The following is a 10268-nucleotide window of genomic DNA, read 5'->3' as shown; positions in this document are numbered from 1 at the left end:
AGAAAACACAACTGCCTACATTCATAAGGATAAGAAAATGCCTCCTCTGGAATCTACTTGCTGCTCCAACTGCCACAGACTTTTACAAAGGATTGCAATTCTTGAAACAAAGTTAATTGCGGGACCACCAAACCAGACGGAACACACAACAGAGCTTCGTCATGGACGTCCTCAGCATACAGCCGGTGAGTCCCATGAATCTAGTGCTTCTCGACAGGCCATACTGAGTGTAGAGAAACAAGCCGATCGACTTACTAATCGATGGCACAAACAGGGTGCGAGACCCAAAGGCACTCGAGACATCAGATTGTCACGAGCATCACATATTACTGCAGTAGCATCCTCTACCCCAGATACGGCTCTGACAAGGACTGCAAACACTGGTCCCCTACCACCGCCTATACATCTTGAGAACAGATTTGAAGTATTAATGAATGAGGAATCCCCAAATTTGATGAATGTGATCGAACACAGACTGAATCAGCCAGTAGCTAACACTGATGCTAACTGGGGCTAAAGGTCGAGCGGACAGCGGCACTCAGCTCAGAGCGCAGCCGGGCCCAGGACTCTGATAGTGGGTACTCCGTAATCAGAAACATTAATAGCAGGGATACAACAACGTGCTGCCTTCCACAAGCAACAACATCTGATGTAAACAGGGAACTTCAGAACATTCTGATGAAACATAAGACTGCAAATCGACTCATCATCCATGTGGGGAAGAATGATATTCATAAAGAGCAGTCGGAACTTCTTAAAAAGGATTTCAATTAACTTTTTGAAACACTTAAAAGACTGAAAGTTCAGACATTCATCAGTGGACCACTCCCAGCAAGAGGAACAAACAGGTTTTCACGGATGCTTGGGCTTAATACATGGCTGCAAAAAACCTGCAACATAAAAGGAGTGAACTTTATTGACAACTTCAATCTTTTCTGGAGTCAGAGGCAACTGTTTCCACAGGATGGCCACCACCCAAACAAACTTGGTTCAAGAGTGCTAAAGGACAATATCTACTTCTCCCTCCGTCATACTTCTGCAATGTGTGCCAATCCACTCAACCTGAATGGCACACACACACCTGGATACAGTATGAATGACCACAGGATTTCATTTCAGCACCTGAATGGACATGCGGTTGACACATCACACAAGGACAGTGATAACACCACTCAGCCACAAAAACCTCTGCTCACGGACACAATCTCAGCTGAGCCCTGCGCACAGAGCTCACCACAGACAGACTGTGACATACTAGCACTGCTCCAAGATACAGCACCCAAGGACGACTTTCTGGAAAACAGCCAGGGAAACCAGGACAGCATATTACAGCCTCCAATAAAACCAGAGCAACAACCCCTCTCACCGGAAACGTTATCACTCTCTCCAGCATCTCCACTTCTGTGCTTCTCAGAGAAAATGGAACAACTGGTGCATGCTGGAACTAGACTATCCCACTCTTTTGCTGCGAGCCCCCAGATACCAACCAAAAAACGCCAGGCCCCACAACCACCAAAGCCTGCGGGCCCAGCTCGCCCTCCCCCTCCTCCTGTGAGAGCTCTTCGGCCTCTGCCACAGCACCAGGGCCCACACCCTCCTCCAGCGGCTCGAGGTGAACCAAAAACAACTGATACCAGCTCTCAGTGATATGTGTCGGGTCCCCGCTATGATAACAATAACTTTCTCAAATGTTTACAGAACAAGCGGGAACCCAGTGTGCCTGTATCTTTTTCTATTGCTGTTCGATTACATGATAGAAAGTCTAAGGCCTTCAAAAGCCGTACAGCAAACCCATCGAATCTGGTGCCTATTACACGACATACTAAGATTGCTGTGGGGACAAAAAGTAAGACTGTTAAGTTAGCACTTTTAAACATCTGCTCACTTAAAAATAAATCACTTTTAGTCAACGACTTAATAACCACATACAACCTGGATTTTATGTTGGTAAATGAAACTTGGCTAGAAGAAACTAGAAACTCCTAACTTTACTTTTATGAGTGTCTGCAGAGCTGTCAGAAGAGGCGGAGGTTTAGCTGCTCTTTATAAAGATGTCTATCAATGTAAGCAAATATCATTGGGGAATTACCCGTCTTTCGAATATCTGGGTATTGTGTTAAAAGGTGCTCCACGCATTTTACTTATCATTGTTTACAGGCCTCCAAAATACTCTCCAGCTTTTGCTGAGAACTTAACAGAACTGTTATCAACAATTTCCTCAGAGTTTGACTGCTTTGCCATTGCTGGAGATTTTAACATTCACATAGATAATGCAGAAAACAATATGGCAAAAGAAATCAAAACTGTTTTAAATACTTTTGATCTGACTCAGCATGTACATGGACCCACACATAATCGTGGACACACTCTAGATTTACTTATCAGTAAGGGTCTAAACATTTCATCAATTGTTATTAAGGATGTAGCACTCTCTGATCATTTTTGTATTTTCTTTGATATATTGATCTCTCCTGCCATTGAAGCTAGGTCTGTGTCTGTCAAGAAGAGATGCTTAAATGAGAACACTAGTGTACTATTTATGAAGGCTATATCTTTAACACCAAGCTTATCTGCTGACTCTGTTGATTTTCTCCTTGATTCTTTTAACTCAAAAGTTAAGAGTGTAATTGATGATATTGCTCCTGTGAAAGTCAGGAAGAAGAGTGGCAGACAAAAAGCACCTTGGAGAAACTCAACAGCAGTGCAAAATATGAAAAGACAATGCAGAAAAGCAGAGCGCATGTGGCGGAAGACAAAACTTGTAGTCCATTATAACATCTACAAAGACAGCATCCATGCTTTCAATAAGGAACTAGGCAAAGCTAGACAGACTTTCTTCTCAAATATTATAAACAGTAACTTACACAACACGTGCACTCTTTTTGCTACTGTAGAGAGACTGACAAACCCCCCAAGCCAGATTCCCAGTGAAATGCTCTCAGACAGCAAGTTCAGTGATTTTGCTTCCTTCTTCTCTGAGAAAATCAATAATATCAGAAAGGTGATCAGCTCATCCTTGAGTTGCGCTGGTGTCATGCAGATCAGACAACAGCATGAGAAAGTAGCCACTATGTCTGATTTCGAAGAAATTGATGGCAAAATTTTGGAAGAAACCGTACAGCACCTAAAAACCTCAACCTGCGCCCTTGACGCACTTCCCACATCTTTTTTCAAAAATGTTTTACACAGCTTAGAAGCAGATCTCCTAGAAGTGGTAAATGCCTCACTTCTCTCTGGGAGTTTTCCGACCTCCCTGAAAACTGCTGTTGTCAAGCCCCTCCTGAAAAAGAGCAATCTGGATAAGAACATATTAAACAATTATAGACCGATCTCAAATCTTCCTTTCATAGGCAAGAACATTGAAAAAGTTGTCTTCAATCAGCTGAACAAATTCTTAAGCTCAAATGGATACTTTGACCATTTTCAATCTGGTTTCCGACCGCACCACAGTACAGAGACCGCGCTCATAAAGATAATAAATGATATTCGCTTAAATACTGATACAGGCAAATTATCAGTGCTGGTACTACTCGACCTCAGTGCTGCATTTGACATTGTCATTCACAAAATACTTCTTGACAGGCTGGAAAACTGGGTCGGGCTTTCTGGGATAGTTCTAAAATGGTTCAGGTCATACTTAGGAGGCAGAGGTTACTATGTGAGTATAGGAGACCATAAGTCTGAGTGGACATCCATGACATGCGGAGTCCCTCAAGGCTCAATTCTTGCGCCACTCCTATTCAACCTGTACATGCTCCCAATGAGCCAAATAATGAGAAGGAACCAAATCGCTTACCATAGCTATGCAGACGACACACAGCTCTACTTATCCCTATCGCCTAACGATTACAGCCCCATTGACTCCCTTTGCCAATGCATTGATGAAGTAAACAATTGGATGTGCCAAAACTTTCTTCAGTTAAACAAAGACAAAACTGAAGTCATTGCGTTTGGAAACAAAGATGAAGTTCTCAAGGTGAACGCATACCTTCAGTCTAGGGGTCAAACAACTAAAAATCAAGTCAGGAATCTGGGTGTGTCTCTAGAGTCAGAACTTAGTTTCAGTAGTCATGTCAAAGCATTAACTAAATCAGCATACTATCACCTGAAAAATATTGCAAGAATTAGATGCTTTGTTTCCAGTCAAGACTTAGAAAAACTTGTGCATGCTTTCATCACCAGTAGGGTGGATTATTGTAATGGACTTCTCACTGGGCTTCCCAAAAAGACCATAAGACAGTTGCAGCTCATACAGAACGCTGCTGCTAGGATTCTGAGCAGAACCAGAAAATATGAACACATCACACCAGTCCTCAGGTCTTTACACTGGCTGCCAGTTACATTTAGGAGTGATTTTAACGTATTATTACTGGTATATAAATCATTCAATGGCCTTGGACCTCAATACATTGCAGATATGCTCACTGAATATAAATCCAACAGATCACTCAGATCATTAGGATCACATCGGCTAGAAATACCAAGGGTTCACTCTAACCATGGCGAGTCTGCTTTTAGCTACTATCCCAGCCGCAGCTGGAACCAGCTTCCAGAAGAGATCAGATGTGCTCCTACAGTAGTCACATTCAAATCCAGACTCAAAACACATCTGTTTAGCTGTGCATTTACTGAATGAGCACTGTGCCACTGTTCGTCCGACTGTTTGAACTGTATTTTATTTTATGTTTTAATTACTCTGATTTCATGTGATTATTTCTGTATTTTATCTTTTATTCTAAACTGTTTTAATTATTCTGATTTATTTTGATTATTTTAATTTCTTCTAAGTAAAGCACTTTGAATTACCATTGTGTATGAAATGTGCTATATAAATAAACTTGCCTTGACTTGCCTTTCAAAGAGCTGAGCTGACATTAAAGTGAGGTCTGAGCCGATGTCTACCAGGGCTTCCAGGCTCACCTCATTTTCCAAAGAGATGGCTAGGTAGAGTTTCCAGGCCACCCCCTTTGCGATCAGGTTCCCCAGGAGTCTTAGCGTAGGGGCTGGTGTGGTGATCGAGGGGCGGTTAGGGCCGGTGTCATGTGGTTTGCTGTGGAGGCAGGTAGCCAAAACATGGGAACTTGTGCTGTCTTGCTCAGGCTGGGCAGCTATCAGCTCTGGTGGCTGGGTGATGCTGTAATTTTGTGATGTGACAGTTAGCTCTGTGCTCTGAGGCTGACGAGCAGTGTTCTGGTTGCCTGGTTCAGGTCTTACGCTTAGACATAGGATGTCTGTCTCGTCCCTCTTGTCTCCTTTGGAAAGTCTTTTGTGAAGAAGCTCTTTCAGCGACTTCAGAGTCTCGGCTGTCTCAGATGTGGCAGCACCGATTTTTTCTCATGTGGGTTCAGACTTGTGCTTACCAGTGGCATGTCGAGAGGGGTTCCGCTCTGGGCTGTCTGGGCTTGATGGTCTGGTCGATGGGGCTCGGCTCTTTCTGGGCCATTGGTCGGTTTCCCATGTGGCTCCACCTTTTGGGTGATCGGGTGGTTGTTGCAGGTCCCAGAATCTGTCAAAGCGCTCGCTCTGGTGTCTTGGACGAGCACCATCGCAGTAGTGCTGCCCTCTGTTGGCCTGGAACGGTCTTGACTCTCTGTAAATAGGGCTATGGTGTTGTGGGGCGCCCTCTAAAGGCAGCTCTGAGTAGGGCTCAGAAACAGAGTAGATTGTGGGGGTTTTCAAAGTCTTTTCGGACACAGTCTTTTGCTTGGTGTAAGCTTCTTTTAGCTGTTGAGTAGTCATGCTATGTGGTCAGGCCAGGATGTCTAGGTGATGACTCACTGTGGGGTGCAGATGTCGGAGAGACAAAGTTCTGAAGTTGAAATCATCCTCCATGCCGGGCTGATTGAGGTCCATGGCTGTGATTAGTCTTTGGTCTGATTCTGGATCAGAGAATTCTTTAATGAAGGCCTGCCGCAGTGGCTGGTAATCCGACTTGACTGTCTCTGGTTGACGGTCGAGGAAGCTGTGCGCATCACGACTGGAAGTGATTCTGAGCAGGTACAATCTGTCCCACGCGGTGACGTTGGTAACAGTTTATAAGTGAAAGTCAATGTCCTGCGGGTAGGCGTGCACGTTGTGGCCTCCTGCAGGGTTCGGAGTGAACGTAGGGATGTTTCTGGCCAGCTTGTTAAGTCTTTTGGGAGCCATGCCGTGGTTAGTGGCAGGGGCTCTCCTGGAAAGGCTCTTCCCCCCTTGCTGCTGACGGGGGTTCTTGTGGGCTGGCTGGTGATGTTTTGAACAGTGGGCTTTCACCCCCCTTTACAGCTCTGGGTTCTTGGCTGAAAGGTGCGGACTGGCTGGTCAGGGAAACTTTGTGGTGTGCGTTTCCCCTTCCCGGTCCTTCTGCAGTCTATAAGAGTGTTTCAACTCTGTGTGAACGGTGTCAAGTTCTTGTTCGAGATCTTGTCTCTGCTGAACGAGCTTGTGGATGGTAGCACGGGCCTCTTGCGAGTTTCTTTCGCAGGCCGTGGCTTTCGAGTCTCTTTAAGTTCAGTCTCTGCTCTTTGCAAGGGGCTTCACTTTTGTTGGAGTTTCTCGTTGAGTTCCTTTCTGGTTCTTTTCTCTGACTGTTCTCTTCGGTCTATGTGCAGATGAGGATCAGACAGGGCGGTTTGAAGTCTTTCCACTTCCTTCGAAGCTCAGAGTCTGTTTCGTCCTCTTCCTCGGTCTCGAGGAGTAGTTGATCTGGATGACTCTGGGTTTGGGCCTCTTCCACTTGAAGCTTAAGCGCTGATGCTTGCTGCTCCAGGTCAATTTTGCTCCGTTCGCTGAGCCTTGCCTGGGCAAAGAGGTTGTGTGCGATGCTTCCGACGATTCTGGCCCAGTCTTTGTAGTTGTAGCCCTGTGTTGGGTCGTGTTCCATCAGCTTGTCCAAGCCGGCGTCCCCAGGCAGGAAGGTAGTCGTCATGGCTTTCAGCCATGTCTTGAGGTTGTCCCGGTGGACTGTGGGGTTGGAAGACTGGAACATACTGGCTCACTGTGGGCGAGAGGAACACAACACACACAAAGAGGCCAGTGCAAGTTCGTTCTAAGGTTAACGAGTTACATTCATACGGTCTCTGCCGTTTATGAGAATTTCGGCTAACTCATGCAGACAGTTAGACAGGTGGGGACAAATTGTTTAGGTCAGTGTAGGGCCTAAATAAAGATTTTGACAGGGCGTCAGCCTAGTGTGTCGTTCAACGACACTGGCTGCTTGGTTGTCGATCTGTTATCTAGCTTTTCTTGGTGTCTCTCGGAGGTTCTGTCTTTAGGTGAACTGAAAGGAACAAATCACAACAGAACAGACAAATAGAAAGATGGAAAATATTGAAGTAAAATGACATAATAGAAATGAATAGGTCTATAATGAAATGGAGTAAATAATAACACAGGAAGTGTTACAGGGGATAAGGAGGCCTGAGCCTGCTATGTGTGGCTTGGAGAGAAGGGGATGGGCCAAACACTTAAATGACCGGGGTAACATCTAATAGTCTGTGGCCTATTAATAAGGGGCTGGGTTTTACCTTTAGTTAGTTTGCCTGGGTTGAATTGAGGTCACTCTGGTTGGAGCCAGCGGCGTGGCCAATCTCTCCGACGATCCCAAACACTCGACCGCCGTGTCCCCGGGCCCTTCCCTCCTCTATCTATCACGGTCCGCCTGCTTAGACAACCTGCGACTTTGGAGTGCCAAACTGTTGATGTAGCAAAGTTGCGCACCAATGAACGGGGAATTAGGACCGTCCGGGACTCACGTACGGCAAACGCTGGAAACGCGTGTCAGACGAACCAGCTCGCTGGAAACCAACCAGTGATGACTGTCGAATCACCACGGCTCTTTAATGGATTCTACCTATAAATACAGAACAGGATAAAGAACAAGTTAAACTTAAAGTGAATTAGGCTTTCTTTGTCTAAACCAAATTAAGTACTTATGTATGTAGAGAATAAAAAGCAAGGGTTTTACTAACAATGGTAAAAACAAAAGGGAATTATGAAAAAATTATTTATCAAAATAACCTAACCCAAAAGAGAAGATAGAAAATAAAGAAAACCAGATGAAACACAGGAGGAGGTAGGCTGTAGTAGCGTGTTTTGGCCACAAGGGTGCTTACTTCCTCAGTGGTGGTCCACCTGACTGAACAGACAAACTTAATTCAAATTAAATTCAAAGAAGTTTAAATCAAATTTAGATAAGCATGTAAGAAGAAGATAAAGATTAGAATTATCCAATAACAATCACGATTACTGTAGAGCAGGGGTCTCAAACTCAACTTACCTGGGGGCCGCTGGAGGTAGAGTCTGGGTCAGGCTGGGCCGCATCAAGTATTCAACAAAAAATAGTATTTAAGTATTCCAAAAAAGGAGCACAACTGATTCAATCTTCTCAATCTTTATTATTACCGTTTATTCTGAACGGTTCCTCTGAATTTGAACATTCCTTTCTGAACATGAATGGTTCTTCATGAGCTGTCCTTCTGAACATGAATGGTTCTTCATGAGCTGTCCTTCTGAACATGAATGGTTCTTCATGAGCTGTCCTTCTGAACATGAACGGTTCTTCAGAACATGAACAGTTAGTTCTTCAGAACATGAACGGTTCTTCAGAACATGAATGGTTCTTCAGCCCTCACATTGTCATAGGCAGCACTGACAAGCTGCCCCTGGCCTTGTAACTTCTTGTTCAGTACATTCAGCTCCTGTGTGATGTCAACAAGAAAAGCTAAGTCCATGAGCCATTTGGGGTCACTTAACACAGGAAAAGCCATCCCATCCTTCTCTATGAAGGCTTTCACTTCTGCTCTCAGCTCAAAAAACCTCTTCAAAACGTTTCCCCTACTGAGCCAACGTACCTCTGTGAAGTAGAGCACATCCTCATATTCTGACTCTATTTCCTCCAAAAAGGCGCGGAACTGCCGGTGCTTCAATCCCCTAGCTCTGATATGATTGATGCATTTCACAACAACGGACATCACATTGTCAAACCTCAGGCATTTGCCGCAAAGAGCCTGCTGATGGATAATACAGTGCAGAGCAATGGCCTCCTCCACATTCTCCTCTTCCAGTTTTCTTTGAACAAGTGCTACCAGTCCATTTTTCCTTCCTGTCATTGATGGCGCACCGTCAGTCGTTATTCCAGTAAACCTCTTCCATGGCAAACCTGCATCTTCAATAGCACCACACAGCTGGCAGAATATCTCCTGAGCGGTGGTCTGACCATGCATTGGAATCACAGCGAGCAACTCCTCGATCACTTCAAAGTTGTCGTCAACACCACGGACATATATTGCGAGCTGCGCGGTGTCAGTGTTGTCCGTGCTCTCATCAAGAGCGACTGAGTATGCACAAAAACGTTCGGCTTTCTCACGCAGCTGATCATAAATGTTTTCTGAAGGGTCAGAAATGCGCTCTGCCACTGTATTAGCTGAAAGGCTGATGTTGCTAAACTGACCCTTCTTTTCTGGACAGACTTTACTTGCAGCTAGTAACATGCACTTTTTGATGAACTCGCCTTCCTTGAACGGCTTACCGGCCTTCGCAATCATCTCACTCACCACGTAGCTAGCTTCGACGGCTGCTTCATTCTCTTTTTTTGCTTTCTTAAATAAATCTTGTTGCCTCAATAGACATTTTTTAAGATTGGAGACCCGGTTCTTTCTCTCATCTCCATGGTATTTTGTATACTCCTCAGCATGTCTAGTTGAGTAATGACGTCTGATGTTATATTCCTTGTACACCGCAACTTTCTCCGTGCATATGAGACACGTAGGGGTTCCTCTGTGCTCGACAAAAAAATATTCCGTCTCCCACTTTTCCTGAAATTGCCTGTGCTCTTCGCCAACCTTTCTCTTCACGGCACGTTTTGAGAGAGACATGACTGGAACTGGGTGATGGCATATATTTTCTGTCCACTTCTGACTAATGTTGATACTTCCCCAGTATGTTTGTAGTGTACTTCGCGGTTTGACAACAAACCCGCCGTAAGCTGTTACGAGACTATTTATGGTAGCCCATAAGGGATAAAAAATAAATAAAAAAACGCGGCACACGCAACGACGGGCCGCACTAACATTAAACTTTTATGTCAAGTAGGGGGCCACAAAATATCACGCCGCGAGTTTGAGACCACTGCTGTAGAGTATCAGCGATTATTAATAAAATAAACCAACGAGAAAAGCTGGAAAATAGACCAATTCAAAACCGAATGAAAAGAGAAAAACAAGTGAAAAGCCGAATCAGCGGGGGAGGCCACAAAAGGGGGCGTACTCCCTCTGTGTGGATATCAGTGA

The 10268-nt window shown here is 44.8% G+C and overlaps 1 pseudogene; it reads right to left on the bottom strand.

Moving 5' to 3' along the window:
• Window positions 1-8582: 8582 nt before the first annotated feature.
• On the bottom strand, window positions 8583-9854 carry LOC143714454 (general transcription factor II-I repeat domain-containing protein 2 pseudogene; annotated as a pseudogene).
• Window positions 9855-10268: the final 414 nt, after the last annotated feature.

Source organism: Siphateles boraxobius, unplaced genomic scaffold, assembly GCF_051911475.1.
Source record: "Siphateles boraxobius isolate OS27281-9 unplaced genomic scaffold, OSU_SipBor_1 12, whole genome shotgun sequence".
NCBI classification, from domain to species: domain Eukaryota; kingdom Metazoa; phylum Chordata; class Actinopteri; order Cypriniformes; family Leuciscidae; genus Siphateles; species Siphateles boraxobius.
Note: the sequence above shows the minus strand (reverse complement) of the source record. Positions and strands in the feature narration are given on the sequence as shown.